Below are 20,053 nucleotides of genomic sequence, written 5' to 3'. Positions count from 1 at the left end.
ATCCGTCCAGAGTCCTGAGGACTCCTGGCCATATCCCTTCGCCTTCCAGACTGCCTTTTCCTGTGTGGAACACAAATTTTGCATTTCACACAACTTCTGTGTGTTGATGGTATTAAATACCATCAGTTGTGTGGTGTCTGTCTGTCTGGGGGTACCAGCTGCTAACTTAGCTGCTTCGTCTGCTCGGCTGTTACCAAGTGATACTGGGTCCTGGCTATATGTGTGTGCTTTACACTTGATAACAGCCACTCTGTCGGGTTCCTGTATCGCTGTTAGAAGCCTTTTGATGTGAGCTGCATGCGCTACCGGTGTACCAGCTGCCGTCATGAAATTTCTGAGGCGCCATAGGGCTCCGAAATCATGGACTACCCCGAATGCGTATCTAGAGTCGGTGTAGATATTGGCTGATTTGCCCTTAGCCAATTCACATGCTCTGGTTAGGGCGACCAGTTCAGCAACCTGGGCTGAGTGAGGTGGGCCTAGCGGTTCCGCTTCTATGGTGCCTTGGTCATCTACGACTGCGTATCCAGTACACAAGTCTCCCGAGTCTGACTGTCTGTGACAACTACCGTCCATGTAGAAAGTTAGATCTACATTTTTCAGCGGGTTGTCACTGATGTCAGGCCTTGCGGTAAAATTTTGGGTCAAATATTCCATACAATCATGTGTGTCCTCCTGTGTGTTAAATTCTCCTTCCCCACCACTCTCATCCTCCACCCTTTGTGCCTGTCCAGGCACACCTGGGAGATATGTTGCAGGATTTAATGCACTGCATCTCCTTATGGTGATGTTTACGGGGGCCATTAGTGCCAATTCCCATCTTGTAAACCGCGCTGATGAGACGTGCCTGGTTTGGGCAGAATTTAGCAAGGCTGACACTGCATGTGGTGTATGAATTGTGAGGTTGTGACCTAGCACTACATCTTCGCTTTTCGTTACTAGCAATGCTATCGCAGCGACGCTTCGCAAGCATGTGGGGAGGGATCGCGCTACCGTGTCTAGCTGAGCGCTGTAGTATGCTACTGGCCTGCTGGCATCACCGTGCTTTTGGGTTAAGACGCCTGCCGCGCAACCAGCACTTTCTGTTCCGTACAGCTCAAAGGGTTTCCCATAGTCTGGCATACCTAATGCTGGTGCCTGCGTTAGGCACTGTTTAAGTCTCTCAAATGCCATCTCGGACTCGTCTGTATGCGAAATCCGATCAGGTTTGTTTGAGGAGACCATCTCCTGCAGAGGTAACGCTAGAATGGAAAACCCTGGGATCCAGTTACGGCAATACCCACACATTCCTAAAAATGTTCTGATCTGTTGCTGGGTTTTTGGCAGAGTCATGTCTCTAATTGCTTGAATTCTATCAGTGGTCAGGTGTCTCAGTCCTTGTGTTAGACAGTGTCCCAAATATTTTACCTTAGTTTGGCATAATTGCAACTTGTCTTTGGAAACCTTGTGTCCTGTGTCTGAAAGATGAAACAGGAGCTGTTTCGTATCCTTCAGGGATGCTTCCAATGAATCAGAACACAGTAGTAGATCATCCACGTACTGTATTAATACTGATCCACTCTCTGGTTGGAAAGACTGTAAACAATCATGCAAAGCCTGGGAAAATATACTTGGACTGTCTATGAAACCTTGTGGTAATCGAGTCCATGTGTATTGGACTCCTCTGTATGTGAATGCAAACAAATATTGGCTGTCAGGGTGCAGAGGTACCGAAAAGAAAGCGGAGCAGAGGTCAATAACAGTGAAAAATTTCGCAGTGGGAGGGATTTGCATAAGGATGACAGCTGGATTTGGCACTACGGGGAACTGACTCTCAACTATTTTGTTGATCCCCCTTAGATCCTGCACTAGCCGGTAACCCCTCCCCCCACTCTTTTTCACAGGGAAGATGGGACTATTGGCAGTGCTGGACGTTCTTACCAGAATACCCTGTTGTAGCAAGCGCTCTATTACGGGATACACTCCTAACTCCACCTCTGGCTTCAGAGGGTACTGTGGGATTTTTGGAGCTATCCTACCATCTTTTACTTGTACAACTACTGGAGCTACGTTTGCCATTAATCCAGTGTCCTGTCCATCTTTAGTCCAAAGTGACTCTGGTATCTGGGATGTCATTTCTTCTACTTGGGATGGAGTCCTATTTGTCATAATGGTATGTGACATTAATTTTGATGGGGAGTCTAACATGTCTCGCACTTCCTGAGCGTGATTCTCAGGTATGTCCAAGAATACACCTTCAGGAGTACAATAAATGACGCACCCCATTTTACACAATAAGTCTCTTCCCAGGAGATTAGTCGGTGCCGATGCAGCCAGCAAAAAGGAATGCTTGGTATGTAAAGGCCCTACTGTAATCTCGGCTGGTTTGCTAACAGGGTAATGCTGGACTACTCCCGTTACCCCTATGGCTGGAATTGTCTTACCAGTGGTTCTCATGCCCACTGTCGAATTTATCACTGATTTGGCCGCCCCTGTGTCTACAAGAAAGTTTAATGATTTACCAGCTACATTGATTGCAATTTAAGGTTCACTCCCAAGGCTTGCAATCAATTTTACTGGCTGCAGATTACAGGTATGGCCACACCCCTATTGGGTATGGTGACCTCCCTGAATCCCGCTGGCAGCAACTACTTGTGAAGGGGTTAAATGGGAACTGCCAGGAGTTTGCCAGTCTCTGTTCGGGGGGTATCTTTTTGTTTCTCCTGCATGTGGCTCATAACTCCGTCTCTGCGGACCTTGCTCCCAATGTCGTGTGTCGTGTCGTTGTCTAGGGGGTTGGTAAGATCTTTGCGAATTTTTCGCTCTACAGTCTCGTGCTATGTGTCCCTGTTTATGACAAAAATAACATGTTACCACATTTGACTTACCCACAGGGTTTGGTGATATAAACACAGGCTGTTTTGTGGTCAGGGCCTGTATACTTACTGACATTAACTTATCACCTTGCGACTCCCTGTGTCTGGTGATATTCCGGTCGTGATCAATAGCAGCCTCTCTCAAAGTAGCCACTGACAGACCTCGCCAACATGGTTGCGTGGTCTGTACCCTTGTCTTTAATGCTTCTTTTAAACCATCCATTAGCACAGATACTGCTACTTCTTGATGGTTTGCATTGGTCCTAATGTCCTCTATGCCAGTGTACTTTGCCATTTCTAATAATGCCCGGTGAAAATAATCAGCAGCTGTTTCTGTCTCTTTTTGTTTAATGGAAAAAATTCTATTCCATTTGGCTACAGCTGGGAAATACTCCTTTAACTGTAAATGTATTCTTTTTACGTTATCTTTGTTGTACACATCTGTAAGAGGTACATCCAGATCCAATCCACAGTCAGCTAAAAATTGAGCTGAGTCGACATTGGAGGGTAAACATGCCCTCAGCAATATCTGCCAGTCTTTGTTATTGGGCTCTAAAGTGTTTCCTAGGTCTCTGATGTATTTTTGGCTAGCAACTAAGTCTTTTCTGGGGTCAGGGAATTCAGACACTATGGTCCTTAATTCCATTCTGGAAAATGGGCTATACATGGCAATGTTCCTGATAGGAGTGACTCCTGATGTGTCAGTTTTCCCATTTGGAACAGCTATTACCCTAACAGGATTAAGTCTACTAACATCATTCTGTGTAGATTCTACAGCCTGTGGTGAAATGGTTTCAGCATAGTGTAAGGTGCCGTACTTACCCGTTGATACGACCTCACCTGTCCCTCCGCTAGGGGGCTTTGTTACTAATCTTATGGGCTGGGCCGTGCCTACTGTCGTTTCTGATATAGTGGCTGCTAGAGAGAGCGCCGATATTGTTGCCGATTCGTCCTCTTGATCACACTCCTGGGGAAAGTTCAAAACAGGGTACAACTTGCACGGGTTAATACTTGCATTGGTTAACTTATTAACATTATCCTTAACATTTATACAGTTGCTAAGTGCCTGTTTGTTACCCCCTGATGCGTCATTCTCCGCAACCAATTTCTCTCCTGATATGTATGGTGGCGGCGGGGCCATGGCTATCAGTTTCCTGATAGGGCCAGATCCCGCCGCCAGAGCCAATCCTCTCTGTATTTCACCCTCCTGTTGCCATAGCTGCAAATAATCATAATGTTGGATTCGTCTCTTTGTTGATTTAATGAGACATATCCTCCTCCTTAAATTCATTAACACTTCTGGGCTGAAGCTACCTACTCTTGGGAATTTCTCCCCGTCATGTACTGTCATTCTCTCCCATTCATCACATAAAATTTCTGTATGTAAACCATATTTTTCACACATTACATACCTTGCCGACCCGACTTGTCGGTTTACTGAATCAACCCGAACCGAGGTTGATCGCCCCCTTCCTGAACAGCTGGCCCCCATAATTTGCAGGTGTTGCTTGCTCTACCTCTGACCTTTATCTCAGGGTCTTCAGCGAACCCTTACAAAAAACCAAAATATTAAAAGATAGGTTGACGGTGAAGTTTACCGAGCACCTCACTCACTCGTCCACGCCGACCAATACGCCCACACACTGATATAGTGCTGGCGTACTCGACCCAGGGCCCCTATGAACCTCTATTTACTGGAACATGCGAGAGATATCCGAAGAACACTTACTCTTTCCAGTAACTATTGGTTGTTGGACAATTCCTGAGTGACCAGCGAACTTCCCTTCAGAAAATAAAAAATTACACAAATCACGTCAGAATATACAAATAGTTTTATGACCGGGTTTGTACACAAATGGTACTGGTCAGACTAACTTAATGCACACAATTACGTGCGGTACAATCGTTCAGCACATAAGCAACTAATCTTATGTACGGAGCGACCAGTGGAATCGACATTCAGCAGCTGCGAATTCCTTCAGCCTGAGCTTTTTATGGCCTATATGGGTGTCGCACCAACCCTTCTTGGTGTTGTGCCTTGTCTCTATAGCGGACTTCCTTGTCTGCTGTACTTGGACCTCCTGGTCTGTTATGCGACCTCCTGGTCTGACCTCCTGGTCTGTTACAGTATGACCTCCTGGTCTGCTACACTCTAATGCTCAAATTTTATGTTTAACCAGAGATGCCTCCCTAGCCACCACGTATGTCACTTACACGTATGTACTTCACGAGAACTCGATGATTTCTGTGGTTCAATCCCCAAAATTGTAAAAACAAACACTCACTCACCACATACACACTTTTGTTTCTATTTCTATTTCTGCGCAGAAATTTTTCTTTAGACCAGATGTGTTGTAAATTTGGAGAAGGATCTGTTAATTTAAATTTCGGATTTAAAATAGATTTGCGCTATTTATCGCCTGTTGCGCTATTTATCGCTTGTTGCGCTATTTATCGCCTGTTGCGCTATTTATCGCTTATTGCGCTATTTATCGCTTATTGTGCTATTTAAAAATCAACACTATCGTGTGATTTGAGTTACGTGGGCGTACCCAGACGCTCCGTTGCGTAATTTACGCTGCGTGCGTCGGCCTTTGCGTACGCGAGTCTCAGCCTTTTGTTAGAGACACGTGTATACAAAACCAATGTCCACCGTAACACAACTAACACGTTTTATCAATGTAGATGATCCTCGATCGTCTACCGTGCAACACACCAATCTCTCCTTTTACCATAGGTAGAGCTGCGTGTGTGCTTTACACTTTATCCCTTAACGCATTACTTTTACACTTTAACTATGAAATAGCGACAAATCTCTCTTAGCACGTTTTATCAATTATAAAATGGCAAACAGGAGAGTGATATATGAAAATACAAGAATGAAAAAGAAATGCAGATATGCGTGTGTGCGTACGCAAGATAGAAATAAACAGTTTTAAAAGACACTAGTGTGTTGTTCTTACCTCCGGTTCCCGGATTCCTTCAGCACCCTTTACTAAGCGAAACAGACGCTTATCCCGTCAGCACTGCGAAGAATATGATCTCCCGCCCTTTGCTGATGGATAATGTCTGCTGAAATTACCTAGCAGAGATATGTGAAGGACAGGACGAGCCGCCAATTGATAAAGCTAAATATTTATCTTATTTAAAACCCTTTGTGAGGTCTAAGAACACTGTACGCTATTTGCGTATGGAGTACCGTAAGGGTACGCTCGTTGCGTAACAATCGCTTAGCCGTGGTCGAGACGCTCAAGCGTCACGTTCGCTCACGGCCAAGAGATCACAGGCAGGCACGCTATTGGCTGCTGACTAACGTAATGGTTCGCTATAGCGTAACGGACGCTGTATCGGGAGCGGGCTGCTCGAGCGATACAGACGCTCACGAGAATACGCTGTTGGTATCGGGCACACTTATAGGTGAGCGACTACCGTAATGCTACGCTATCAGCGTAGCGGACGCTCGAGACCACGAGGAGATCACGAGCGGCGCCGACGCTCACAATGTTAAACCTTTATGTCTAAACCACAAACAATGTAATTTGCTGTAAAACCTTAGTGTAGAGATAGGGTGTAAATGCAACACTGTATAACCTTATTAACTCAAAAGCTGTTCGAGCGTCACCGACGCTCTGAGAATACTTAACACTATAAGAAATACACAAATACCGTGCTTAGGGTCCAACGCCTAATATATATATTATGAATGTTATACTTGCAAAAGAATTAATACAATACAAGTCATACACTACAATATAACATAGACTAACTAACCAGGTAACTACACAGTAAATACAATACAAGTACGTTTAAGAGAAAATGAGAGAAAGAGAAGAGAGAGAGAGAAAGATATGGCCCATAATAACAAGAAAAGACAATATGATTACGGAGAAAACTTACGCACAAAGGAAACGATCGCATGCGCCTCTGGACATCCAGCTCCCGATTTTCAGCAATGATAACCGATGAAGAGTGAGTGCTGGATGTGATCGGCCTGTCTATTTATGCCCCACACACAATACAATTCAATGGTCCCTACAATCTCATTGTTCATTGGACACAGGAATTCGTCTTCGCATTATAACAAAAGGTCATAGGTTGATTCATACAGGTGGGCTGTGACTATTTCCAACAGCTCAGGTGGGAGGGAAACTGGGTTTCCCGCCGCATGGATAAGTAAGTGCAAATACAGTAAATGTTCATAAACTTCTTATGTCCATAACTATTCGCACGAGCGATTGATCCGCTTCAAACCAACACCGGAATATTGCTAATTAAATACTCTTCCGATGGATACTAAACACCACTGTATTACTCCTGTCTGACCCTTCGTATCAAACAATGAGGGATCTCTCTGTCCAGGAACATACTACATTAACTAAACTTTCAGAATCTATCAAAGGGACCATAATCTACAAAATGCATTATATGGTGAAAATATGTAACGAAAGAGTCGCCCGCTAGACGCACACAATCTCTACCGTAAATGCGCATACCGTGCGCCTGCGGGTGCCCGCAACAGCGAGTATGCGCACGCACGGGAGAGCGCACGCATGCGCAGCAGGGACACATATGAGGTGCAAATATGGCAGTGTGCATCGTGATATTTTTCTGACTTTGACAGCTTACATGATTCTCCGCCCAGCGAAGAATTCTGGTGGCTTCCGCCATCGCCACTCTGCTCCTTGTGCCGCCTTGGCGGTTTACATGAACTACTGCGGTGACGTTGTCTGACTGGATCAGAACTGGTTGATCGCGAAGTAAGGTCTCCGCTTGACATAGGGCGTTGTATATGGCCCTTTGCTCCAGGATGTTGATGTGAAGACAAGTCTCCTGACTTGACCAAAGACCTTGGAAATTTCTTCCCTGTGTGGCTGCTCCCCAACCTCGGAGGCTCGCGTTCGTGGTCACCAGGATCCAGTCCTGAATGCCGAACCTGCGGCCCTCTGGAAGGTGAGCACTCTGCAGCCACCACAGGAGAGATACCCTGGCCCTGGGGGACAGGGTGATCAACTGATGAATCTGTAGATGTGACCTGGACCACTTGTCCAGTAGGTCCCATTGCAAGATCCTCGCATGGAACCTGCCGAAGGGAATGGCCTCGTATGATGCCACCATCATTCCCAGGACTCGAGTGCAGTGATGCACTGACACCTGTTTTGGTTTCAATAGGTTCCTGACCAGAGTCATGAGTTCCTGGGCCTTTTCTATCGGAAGATAAACCCTTTTCTGGTCCGTATCCAGAATAATGCCCAAGCAAAGTCAGACGAGTCGTAGGAACCAACTGCGACTTCGGGATATTGAGAATCCAGCCGTGTTGCTGTAACACCTTCAGTGAAAGTTATACGCTGTTCAGCAACTGCTCTCTTGATCTCGCTTTTATGAGGAGATCGTTCAAGTACGGGATAATTGTGACACCTTGCTTTCGCAGGAGCACCATAATTTCCGTCATTACCTTGGTGAAAATTCTCGGAGAAAATTCTGGAGAGACCAAACGGCAACGTCTGAAATTGGTAATGACAATACTGTACCGCAAATCTTAGGTACGCCTGATGAGGTGGATAAATGAGTACATGAAGGTATGCATCCTTTATGTCCAGAGATATCATAAAATCCCCCCCTTCTAGGCTGGCGATGACCGCTCTTAGCGATTCCATCTTGAACTTGAACCTTTTCAAGTATAGGTTCAGGGATTTTAAATTTAATATGGGTCTGACCAAACCGTCCGGTTTTGGGACTACAAACAGGGTCGAATAATTTCCCTTTCCTTGTTGAAGCAGGGGAACCTTGACCACCACCTGTTGAAGATACAATTTGTGAATTGCATTTAACACTATCTCCCTTTCCTGGGGAGAAAATGGTAGGGCCGATTTGAAAAACCGGCGAGGAGGCACCTCTTCGAATTTAAGCTTGTAACCCTGAGAAACAATTTCTATTGCCTAGGGATCCACCTGCGAATGAACCCAGATGTGGCTGAAAACTCGAAGACGTGCCCCCAACTGGGCGGACTCCTTTAGCGGAGCCCCAGCGTCATGCGGTGGATTTTGTAGAGGCCGGGGAGGACTTCTGTTCCTGGGAACTAGCTGTGTTGTGCAGCTTCTTCCCTCTGCCCTTACCTCTGGCAAGAAAGGACACACCTCGTACTTTCTTGTTTCTCTGTGATCGAAAGGACTGCATTTGATAATGTGGTGCTTTCTTAGGCTGTGAGGGAATATAAGGCAAAAAATTTGATTTACCAGCTGTAGCTGTGGAGACTAGGTCCGAGAGACCTTCCCCAAACAATTCCTCACCCCTGTAAGGTAAAACCTCCATATGCCTTTTTGAGTCGGCATCACCTGTCCATTGCCGGGTCCATAGGACTCGTCTATCAGAAATCGACATAGCGTTTATTCTAGAACCCAGTAGACTAATGTCACTTTGAGCATCTCTCATATATAGGACAGCATCTTTTATATGCCCTATGGTCAATAACATAGCATCCTTATCTAGGGTCTCAATCTCTGCTGATAAGGTATCTGTCCATGCTGCCACCGCGCTACAACCCCGGCCGACGCAATTGCCGGTCTGAGTAAGGTACCAGAATGTGTGTAAATGGACTTTAGGGTAACCTCCTGCTTGCGGTCAGCATGGTCCCTGATGGTAGCCGTATCCTGGGATGGCAGCGCTACCTTTTTGGATAAGCGTGTCAATGCTTTATCCACCCTAGGGGAGGATTCCCACCGTATCCTGTCCATTGGCGGGAAAGGATACGCCATAAGAATCCTTTTGGGAATCTGCAGCTTTTTGTCTGGAGATTCTCAAGCTTTTTCACATAATTCGTTCAACTCATGTGAGGGGGGAAAGGTTATCTCAGGTTTCTTTCCCTTATACATGTGTACCCTCGTGTCAGGGACAGGGGACTCTGTGATGTGCAAAACATCTTTTATTGCAATAATCATATATCGAATACATTTAGCCAATTTTGGCTGTAACTTTGCATCATCGTAGTCGACACTGGAGTCAGAATCCGTGTCGGTATCTGTGTCAACTATTTGGGATAGTGGGCGCTTTTGAGACCCCGAAGGTCCCTGCGACATAGGGACAGGCATGGGTTGACTCCCTGACTGTTCCCTAGCTTCAGCTTTGTCTAATCTCTTGTGTAATAAGTTTACATTAGCACTTAAAACATTTCACATATCCATTCAGTCAGGTGTCGGCGTTGTCGATGGAGACACCACATTAATTTGCTCCTGCTCCTCTCTAGGAGAGCCTTCTACCTCAGACATGTCGACACACGTGTACCGACACACCATACACTCAGGGAATCCTCTTATCTGAGGACAGTTCCCCAACAAGGCCCTTTGGAGAGACAGAGAGAGAGAGTATGCCAGCACACACCCCAGCGCTATATGACCCAGGAAAAAAACACAATAATTTTATGTTTACCCAGTAGCGCTGTATTTCCATATATATATGCGCCTAATTATGTGCCCCCCTCTTCTTTAAGACCCTCTTTCTACCGTGGTATAAGCAGGGGAGAGTCCGTGGAGCTTCCCCTCAGCGGTGCTGTGGAGAAAATGGTGCTGGTGAGTGCTGAGGGAGAAGCCCCACCCCCTCAGCGACGGGCTTCTGTCCCGCTCAAATATAGTAAAAAAATGGCGGGGGCTCTTATATATATATATACAGTGCCTAGCTGCATATATATTTATTTTGCCAAAGAGAGGTCTATATTGCTGCCCAGGGCGTCCCCCCTGAGCCCTTCACCCTTACACTGACTGCCGTGTGTGAGGTGTATGGGAGCAATTGAGCACAGCTTTACTGCTGTGCGTTACCTCAGTGAAGATCATGAAGTCTTCCGCCGCCTCTGAAGTCTTCTTTTCTTCTCATACTCACCCGGCTTCTATCTTCCGGCTCTGCGAGGGGGACGGCGGCGCGGCTCTGGGACGGACGGCGAGGGTGAGACCTGCGTACCGATCCCTCTGGAGCTAATGCTGTACAGTAGCCTAAGAAGCAGAGCCTATCAACTCACAGAAGTAGGTGTGCATCTCTCCCCTCCGCCCCTCGATGCAGGGAGTCTGTTGCCAGCAGGCTCCCTGAAAATAAAAAAATCTAACAAATATACTTTCTGTCAGGAAACTCAGGAGAGCTCCCTGAAAAGCACCCAGTCTCCTCTGGGCACAGTAGTAAACTGAGGTCTGGAGGAGGGGCATAGAGGGAGGAGCCAGTGCACACCCAGATCTAAAGTCTTTCTTTAAGTGCCCATGTCTCCTGCGGAGCCCGTCTATCCCCCATGGTCCTTACGGAGTCCCCAGCATCCTCTAGGACGTAAGAGAAAAATTATGCTGGCAGAAAAATCCAATTGAGTGATTAAACAGCTCCAGAGCTGCTCTGTAAGGCAAGTAAAAGGGTGTGGGCCCTGCAGCACTACCTGTAGTTTGCATTGTGCATTGGAAGCCTAGTTTGCTGTCTGTTTCCACTTCTTTTTTCTTGAGCCCCTCCCGTCTATACCCTTGTGCACTATCCTGACTTCTCCTCCTGTCTGCTTACTTTGTGCCTTCCAATGCACAATGCAAACTACAGGTAGTGCTGCAGGGCCCACACCCTTTTACTTGCCTTACAGAGCAGCTCTTGAGCTGTTACAGTGCCCAGCTGCTGCAAGAAATCAGCGTGAATGCTTCAGGGGCTGGGGCATGGCCAACATGAGCCCCACACCGAAGGAGGGTGGGGGTGTTTAATGCGAACTAGGGGTCTCGCACAATGCGAACTACAGGTAGTGCTGCAGGGCCCACACCCTTTTACTTGCCTTACAGAGCAGCTCTGGAGCTGTTACAGTGCCCAGCTGCTGCAAGAAATCAGCTTGAATGCTTCAGGGGCTGGGGCATAGCCAACATGAGCCCCACACCGACGGAGGGTGGAGGTGTTTAATGCGAACTAGGGGTCATCCAAGTGCCGCAAAAGGCCGCCATGCCCTGCACGCCCCTTTTCTCTTTTCATATGCAGACGAGGGTTGAAGCCAACTTTGACCCACTGCTTGGATGACATCGCCATATGCAAATCCATCTGCTGCAGGCCTTCCCCCAGGAATGCTTGCACTAGTTGTTGCATTTGGTTTGTTGTTTGGGGGTGCTTCAGTATTAGGCAGCCTTCTGCCCTCCCATGTTCATCTGAAAATATGTGTTCTCCCTGCAGTTGTTGTCCCCAGATGAGAGTTCCCTTGTGCTGCCTCAGTTGAATCTCCTTTACTTGACAGAGATGTGCCTGAGCAGCGGCCCTCCCCAGCCCTATCCCAAATCATACTTATTTTGCATAGGAGATACCATGGTCATGAAGACTGTTCTCCCAGGGTGCGGTTCATTCATTGCATTCTGGGTATGCTGACCCCTGTGATTTCCCCAAATGTGGGAAACTCAACTGCATTATTTAATGCGAACTAGGGGTCATCCAAGCACCGCAAAAGGCCGCCATGCCCTGCATACCCCTTTTCTCTTTTCATAAGCAGACGAGGTTTGAAGCCAACTTTGACCCACTGCTTGGATGACATCACTTGCTGCCTTTCCAATGAAGCAAGTTTAATTTAATAATAGGTGAAAAACCATCCCTACAAAGGTGTTAATCAGATACTTGGCTTTGTGGACACTTTTCAGAGCACAAATTTGTTAGCATAAAAATAAAGCCAGAAAATGAAGAGCTGTTTAATCACTCAATTGGATTTTTCTGCCAGCATATTTCTTTTTCTCTGCAACCCACTGCTAAATTGTGCTTCGTGGCTGTTTTTTTTATAAAATCACTTAATCAAATCTAACTCTGATTACATCAGAGAAGGCCAGGTACCCTACACCATAAGAGGTGGTTTGAAATTTTTACTTGTCTACTTAAAGATCACCAAAATCTGATAACGAGGTCAATTACGTCCCTAGGTGGGATTGAACCACCAACCTTTTGGTTAACAACTGAACACGCTAACTGTTTGCGCCTCAGAGACACTTTGCGAAAGTACATACTGACAAAGGTTAATAAGCATTCATCTAGAACGTTTCCTAGAAAAACTTTAAAAAGTCAATAATCTGGAGAGTTTTTGTAAGATGTTCCTTCCATCAACCAATGAAGAAACACATTGGTACTTTCCCATGATGAGTGAGTGCTTCAGGATCTCTTGCACTTACATGTGCAGCAAAGGACTACAATGGAAGCATGCTGGGCCTATAACCCAGAGGTAGGCAGATTGCAACTGTCCTCTGCTATATGCATTTTTTTTGTTAATTAAAGTAATCCAAAACTGGGATTGATATTTTGGCTCTTTTATTTTTACTTAAAGTACAATAACTTTTACCGTTTTAATTTGTTTTAATAGTATATTGACAGTATTGTTTTCTTTCAAAAATCCACTTAATTTTCTTTACCCTATTATTAAAATGGTAATTGACAAAAACAAACTACATTGTCACCAGAAGAGCAATACAAAATGTACAAGTGATATATTAAAATCATCTTTTCAGCTTGAATTTCAATGATGCATTGAGGTAACGATTTTGTGAGAAACATCTTCACCCTTAAATAAAGATTTTCTTAATTCCCTACCTGTGTGCTAATTAGATATCACCTTGTTTTCACATTAAACAGACTTCCACATGAGAAAGCAGCAAGGATGCAGTGGCGTTAATGTTTCCTGGTGTCAACCTGTATTATTTCAGTAGACATTGAAATGAGGATGCATCTTGCTGCCTTTCCAATGAAGCAAGTTTAATTTAGTAATAGGTTAAAAACCATGCCTACAAAGGTGTTAATCAGAGACTTGGCTTTGTGGACACTTTTCAGAGAACAAATTTGTTAGCATAAAAATAAAGCCAGAAAATGAAGAGCTGTTTAATCACTCAATTGGATTTTTCTGCCAGCATTTTTCTTTTTCTCTGCAACCCACTGCTAAATTGTGCTTCCTAGCTGTTTTTTATAAAATCACTTAATCAAATCTAATTCTGATTACATCAGAGAAGGCCGGGTACCCTACACCATAAGAGGGGGTTTGAAATTTTGACTTGTCTACTTAAAGATCACCAAAATCTGATAACAAGGTCTATTACGTCCCTGGGTGGGATTGAATCACCAACCTTTAGGTTAATAGCCATACACACTAACTGATTGCGCCACAGCGACACTTTGCAAAAGTACATACTGACAAAGGCTAATAAGCATTCATCTAGAACGTTTCCTAGAAAAACTTTAAAAAGTCAATAATCTGGAGAATTTTTGTAAGAAACACATTGGTACATTCCCATGATGAGTGAGTGCTTCAGGATCTCTTGCACTTACATAGGCTATTAACCAAAAGGTTCCCACCCAGTGATGTAATTGACCTTGTGATCAGATTTTGGTGATCTTTAAGTAGACAAGTCAAAATTTCAAACCCCCTCTTATGGTGTAGGGTACCTAGCCTTCTCTGACGTAATCAGAGTTAGATTTAATTAAGGTGCGCAAGGGCATAGAAGGGAGCGGTTTAAGAAAAGAGAAGTGGAAACAGACAGCAAACTAGGCTGGAGAGAGACCTGAGACAAAGAGATCTGAATTATACGAGAGCCGACCAGGGGAAACACAAATTATGCAGTCAAGTTTCCCACATTTGGGGAAATCGCAGGAGCAGCACACCCAGAGTGCAATGGGTGAGCCTTTCCCTGGGAGAAGCACCTTCATGATCATAGTATCTCACCTGGCAGGTAAGTAGGAGTTGGGCTAGTGCTGGGGAGGGTCGCTGCTCGGGTACCCCCCTGTCAAGTGAAGGAGATCCAACTGAGGCAGCACAAGGGAACTCTCGAAAGAAGAACAAGGCTAGAGGAAGATCTGAGACAAAGAAATCTGACTTTTACCAGAGCTGACCAGAGGAAAGCACAAACACAGTCCCCCACTACCACCAGGAAACATTAACGCCACTGCATCCTTGCTGCTTTCTCATGTGGAAGTCTATTTAATGTGAAAACAAGGTGATATCTAATTAGCACACAAAAAAGAAAATTAAGTGAATTTTTGAAAGAAAACAATACTGTCAATATACTATTAAAACAAATTAAAATGGTAAAAGTTATTGTACTTTAAGTAAAAATAAAAGAGCAAAAATATCAATCCCAGTTTTGGATTACTTTAATTAACAAAAAAAATGCATATAGCAGAGGATAGTTTCAATCTTTCTACCTCTGGGTTATGGGCCCAGCATGCTTCCATTGCAGTACTCTGCTGCACATGTAAGTGCAAGAGATCCTGAAGCACTCACTCATCATGGGAAAGTACCAATGTGTTTCTTCATTGGTTGATGGCAGAAACATCTTACAAAAACACTCCAGATTATTGACTTTTTAAAGTTTTTCTAGGAAACGTTCTAGATGATTGTTTATTAGCCTTTGTCAGTATGTAATTTTGCAAAGTGTCGCTGTGGCGCAATCAGTTAGTGTGTATGGCTATTAACCAAAAGGTTGGTGGTTCAATCCCACCCAGGGATGTAATTGACTTTGTTATCAGATTTTGGTGATCTTTAAGAAGACAAGTCAAAATTTCAAACCCCCTGTTATGGTGTTAGGTATTTAGACTTCTCTGATGTAATCAGAGTTAGATTTGATTCAGTGATTTTATAAAAACAGCTAGGAAGCACAATTTAGCAGTGGGTTGCAGAGAAAAAGAAATATGCTGGCAAAAAAATCCAATTGAGTGATTAAACAGCTCTTGGATGGTTTTTCACCTATTACTAAATTAAACTTGCTTCATTGGAAAGGCAGCAAGATGCATCCTCATTTCAATATCTACTGAAATAATACAGGTTGACACCAGGAAACATTAACGCCACTGCATCCTTGCTGCTTTCTCATGTGGAAGTCTGTTTAATGTGAAAACAAGGTGATATCTAATTAGCACACAGGTAAGGAATTAAGAAAATCTTTATTAAAGGGTGAAGATGTTTCTCACAAAATCGTTGCCCCAATGCATCATTGAAATTCAAGCTGGAAAGATGATTTTAATATATCACTTGTACATTTTGTATTGCTCTTCTGGTGACAATGTAGTTTGTTTTTGTCAATTACCATTTTAATAATCGGGTAAAGAAAATTAATTGGATTTTTGAAAGAAAACAATACTGTCAATATACTATTAAAACAAATTAAAATGGTAAAAGTTATTGTACTTTAAGTAAAAATAAAAGAGCAAAAATATCAATCCCAGTTTTGGATTACTTTAATTAACAAAAAAAAATGCATATAGCAGAGGATAGTTTCAATCTGCCTACCTCTGGGTTATGGACCCAGCATGCTTCCATTACAGTACTCTGCTGCACATGTAAGTGCAAGAGGTCCTGAAGCACTCACTTATCATGGGAAAGTTCCAATGTGTTTCTTCATTGGTTGATGGAAGAAACATCTTACAAAAACTCTCCACATTATTGACTTTTTAAAATGTTTCTAGGAAACGTTCTAGATGAATGCTTATTAGCCTTTGTCAGTATGTACTTTTGCAAAGTGTCGCTGTGGCGCAATCAGTCTGTGTGTATGGTTATTAACCAAAAGGTTGGTGGTTCAATCCCACCCAGGGACTTAATTGACCTTGTTATCAGATTTTGGTGATCTTTAAGTAGACAAGTCAAAATTTCAAACCCCCTGTTATGGTGTAGGGTACCTGGCCTTCTCTGATGTAATCAGAGTTAGATTTGATTTAGTGATTTTATAAAAACAGCTAGGAAGCACAATTTAGCAGTGAGTTGCAGAGAAAAAGAAATATGCTGGCAAAAAAATCCAATTGAGTGATTAAACAGCTCTTCATTTTCTGGCTTTATTTTTATGCTAACAAATTTGTTCTCTGAAAAGTGTCCACAAAGCCAAGTCTCTGATTAACATCTTTGTAGGGATGGTTTTTCACCTATTACTAAATTAAACTTGCTTCATTGGAAAGGCAGCAAGATGCATCCTCATTTCAATGTCTACTGAAATAATACAGGTTGACACCAGGAAACATTAACGCCACTGCATCCTTGCTGCTTTCGCATGTGGAAGTCTGTTTAATGTGAAAACAAGGTGATATCTAATTAGCACACAGGTAAGGAATTAAGAAAATCTTTATTTAAGGGTGAAGGTGTTTCTCACAAAATCGTTGCCCCAATGCATCATTGAAATTCAAGCTGGAAAGATGATTTTAATATATCACTTGTACATTTTGTATTGCTCTTCTGGTGACAATGTAGTTTGTTTTTGTCAATTACCATTATAATAATAGGGTAAAGAAAATTAAGTGGATTTTTGAAAGAAAACAATACTGTCAATATACTATTAAAACAAATTAAAATGGTAAAAGTTATTGTACTTTAAGTAAAAATAAAAGAGCAAAAATATCAATCCCAGTTTTGGATTACTTTAATTAACAATAAAAAATGCATATAGCAGAGGATAGTTTCAATCTGCCTACCTCTGGGTTATGGGCCCAGCATGTTTCCAATGCAGTACTCTGCTGCACATGTAAGTGCAAGAGATCCTGAAGCACTCACTCATCATGGGAAAGTACCAATGTGTTTCTTCGTTGGTTGATGGAAGAAACATCTTACAAAAACTCTCCAGATTATTGACTTTTTAAAGTTTTTCTAGGAAACGTTCTAGATGAATGCTTATTAGCCTTTGTCAGTATGTAAGTTTGCAAAGTGTCTCTGTGGCGCAATCGGTTAGTGTGTTTTGTTAGTAATCAAAGGGTTGGTGGTTCAATCCCACCCAGGGATGTAATTGACCTTGTTATCAGATTTTGGTGATCTTTAAGTAGACAAGTCAAAATTTCAAACCCCATCTTATGGTGTAGGGTACCTGGCCTTCTCTGATGTAATCAGAGTTAGATTTGATTAAGTGATTTTATAAAAAAACAGCTAGGAAGCACAATTTAGCAGTGGGTTGCAGAGAAAAAGAAATATGCTGGCAGAAAAATACAATTGAGTGATTAAACAGCTCTTCATTTTCTGGCTTTATTTTTATGCTAACTAATTTGTTCTCTGAAAAGTGTCCACAAAGCCAAGTGTCTGATTAACATCTTTGTAGGGATAGTTTTTCACCTATTACTAAATTAAACTTGCTTCATTGGAAAGGCAGCAAGATGCATCCTCATTTCAATATCTACGGAAATAATACAGGTTGACACCAGGAAACATTAACGCCACTGCATCTTTGCTGTTTTCTCATGTGGAAGTCTGTTTAATGTGAAAACAAGGTGATATCTAATTAGCACACAGGTAAGGAATTAAGAAAATCTTTATTTAAGGGTGAAGATGTTTCTCACAAAATCGTTGCCCCAATGCATCATTGAAATTCAAGCTGGAAAGATGATTTTAATATATCACTTGTACATTTTGTATTGCTCTTCTGGTGACAATGTAGTTTGTTTTTGTCAATTACCATTATAATAATAGGGTAAAGAAAATTAAGTGGATTTTTGAAAGAAAACAATACTGTCAATATACTATTAAAACAAATTAAAATGGTAAAAGTTATTGTACTTTAAGTAAAAATAAAAGAGCAAAAATATCAATCCCAGTTTTGGATTACTTTAATTAACAATAAAAAATGCATATAGCAGAGGATAGTTTCAATCTGCCTACCTCTGGGTTATGGGCCCAGCATGTTTCCAATGCAGTACTCTGCTGCACATGTAAGTGCAAGAGATCCTGAAGCACTCACTCATCATGGGAAAGTACCAATGTGTTTCTTCGTTGGTTGATGGAAGAAACATCTTACAAAAACTCTCCAGATTATTGACTTTTTAAAGTTTTTCTAGGAAACGTTCTAGATGAATGCTTATTAGCCTTTGTCAGTATGTAAGTTTGCAAAGTGTCTCTGTGGCGCAATCGGTTAGTGTGTTTGGTTATTAATCAAAGGGTTGGTGGTTCAATCCCACCCAGGGATGTAATTGACCTTGTTATCAGATTTTGGTGATCTTTAAGTAGACAAGTCAAAATTTCAAACCCCCTCTTATGGTGTAGGGTACCTGGCCTTCTCTGATGTAATCAGAGTTAGATTTGATTAAGTGATTTTATAAAAAAAACAGCTAGGAAGCACAATTTAGCAGTGGGTTGCAGAGAAAAAGAAATATGCTGGCAGAAAAATCCAATTGAGTGATTAAACAGCTCTTCATTTTCTGGCTTTATTTTTATGCTAACTAATTTGTTCTCTGAAAAGTGTCCACAAAGCCAAGTATCTGATTAACATCTTTGTAGGGATGGTTTTTCACCTATTACTAAATTAAACTTGCTTCATTGGAAAGGCAGCAAGATGCATCCTCATTTCAATATCTACGGAAATAATACAGGTTGACACCAGGAAACATTAACGCCACTGCATCTTTGCTGTTTTCTCATGTGGAAGTCTGTTTAATGTGAAAACAAGGTGATATCTAATTAGCACACAGGTAAGGAATTAAGAAAATCTTTATTTAAGGGTGAAGATGTTTCTCACAAAATCGTTGCCCCAATGCATCATTGAAATTCAAGCTGGAAAGATGATTTTAATATATCACTTGTACATTTTGTATTGCTCTTCTGGTGACAATGTAGTTTGTTTTTGTCAATTACCATTTTAATAATCGGGTAAAGAAAATTAATTGGATTTTTGAAAGAAAACAATACTGTCAATATACTATTAAAACAAATTAAAATGGTAAAAGTTATTGTACTTTAAGTAAAAATAAAAGAGCACAAATATCAATCCCAGTTTTGGATTACTTTAATTAACAAAAAAAATGCATATAGCAGAGGATAGTTTCAATCTGCCTACCTCTGGGTTATGGACCCAGCATGCTTCCATTACAGTACTCTGCTGCACATGTAAGTGCAAGAGATCCTGAAGCACTCACTCCTCATGGGAAAGTACCAATGTGTTTCTTCATTGGTTGATGGAAGAAACATCTTACAAAAACTCTCCAGATTATTGACTATTTAAAGTTTTTATAGGAAACGTTCTAGATGAATGCTTATTAGCCTTTGTCAGTAAGTACTTTTGCAAAGTGTCGCTGTGGCGCAATCAGTTAGTGTGTACGGCTATTAACCAAAAGGTTGGTGGTTCAATCCCACCCAGGGACGTAATTGACCTTGTTATCAGATTTTGTTGATCTTTAAGTAGACAAGTCAAAATTTCGAAAACCCCTGTTATGGTGTAGGGTACCTGGCCTTCTCTGATGTAATCAGAGTTAGATTTGATTCAGTGATTTTATAAAAACAGCTA

General features: G+C 42.5%; 1 non-coding gene and 1 pseudogene across 1 annotated transcript; one reads left to right on the top strand and one right to left on the bottom strand.

Annotated features, from left to right (window-relative positions):
- The first annotated feature begins 12,124 nt into the window (after window positions 1-12,124).
- LOC134989157 (U1 spliceosomal RNA) lies at window positions 12,125-12,303 on the top strand (annotated as a pseudogene).
- Window positions 12,304-14,384: 2,081 nt separating this feature from the next.
- Window positions 14,385-14,547, bottom strand: LOC134989126 (U1 spliceosomal RNA). The gene has a single exon (XR_010194444.1). It is a non-coding gene; the product is annotated as a U1 spliceosomal RNA (small nuclear RNA).
- Between the last annotated feature and the right edge of the window lie 5,506 nt (window positions 14,548-20,053).

This window comes from Pseudophryne corroboree, unplaced genomic scaffold, assembly GCF_028390025.1.
Source record: "Pseudophryne corroboree isolate aPseCor3 unplaced genomic scaffold, aPseCor3.hap2 scaffold_1103, whole genome shotgun sequence".
In the NCBI taxonomy this organism is placed as follows: Eukaryota; Metazoa; Chordata; class Amphibia; order Anura; family Myobatrachidae; genus Pseudophryne; species Pseudophryne corroboree.
The sequence above is the reverse complement of the archived record's forward strand: the minus strand, read 5'-3'. Positions and strand labels throughout refer to the sequence as shown.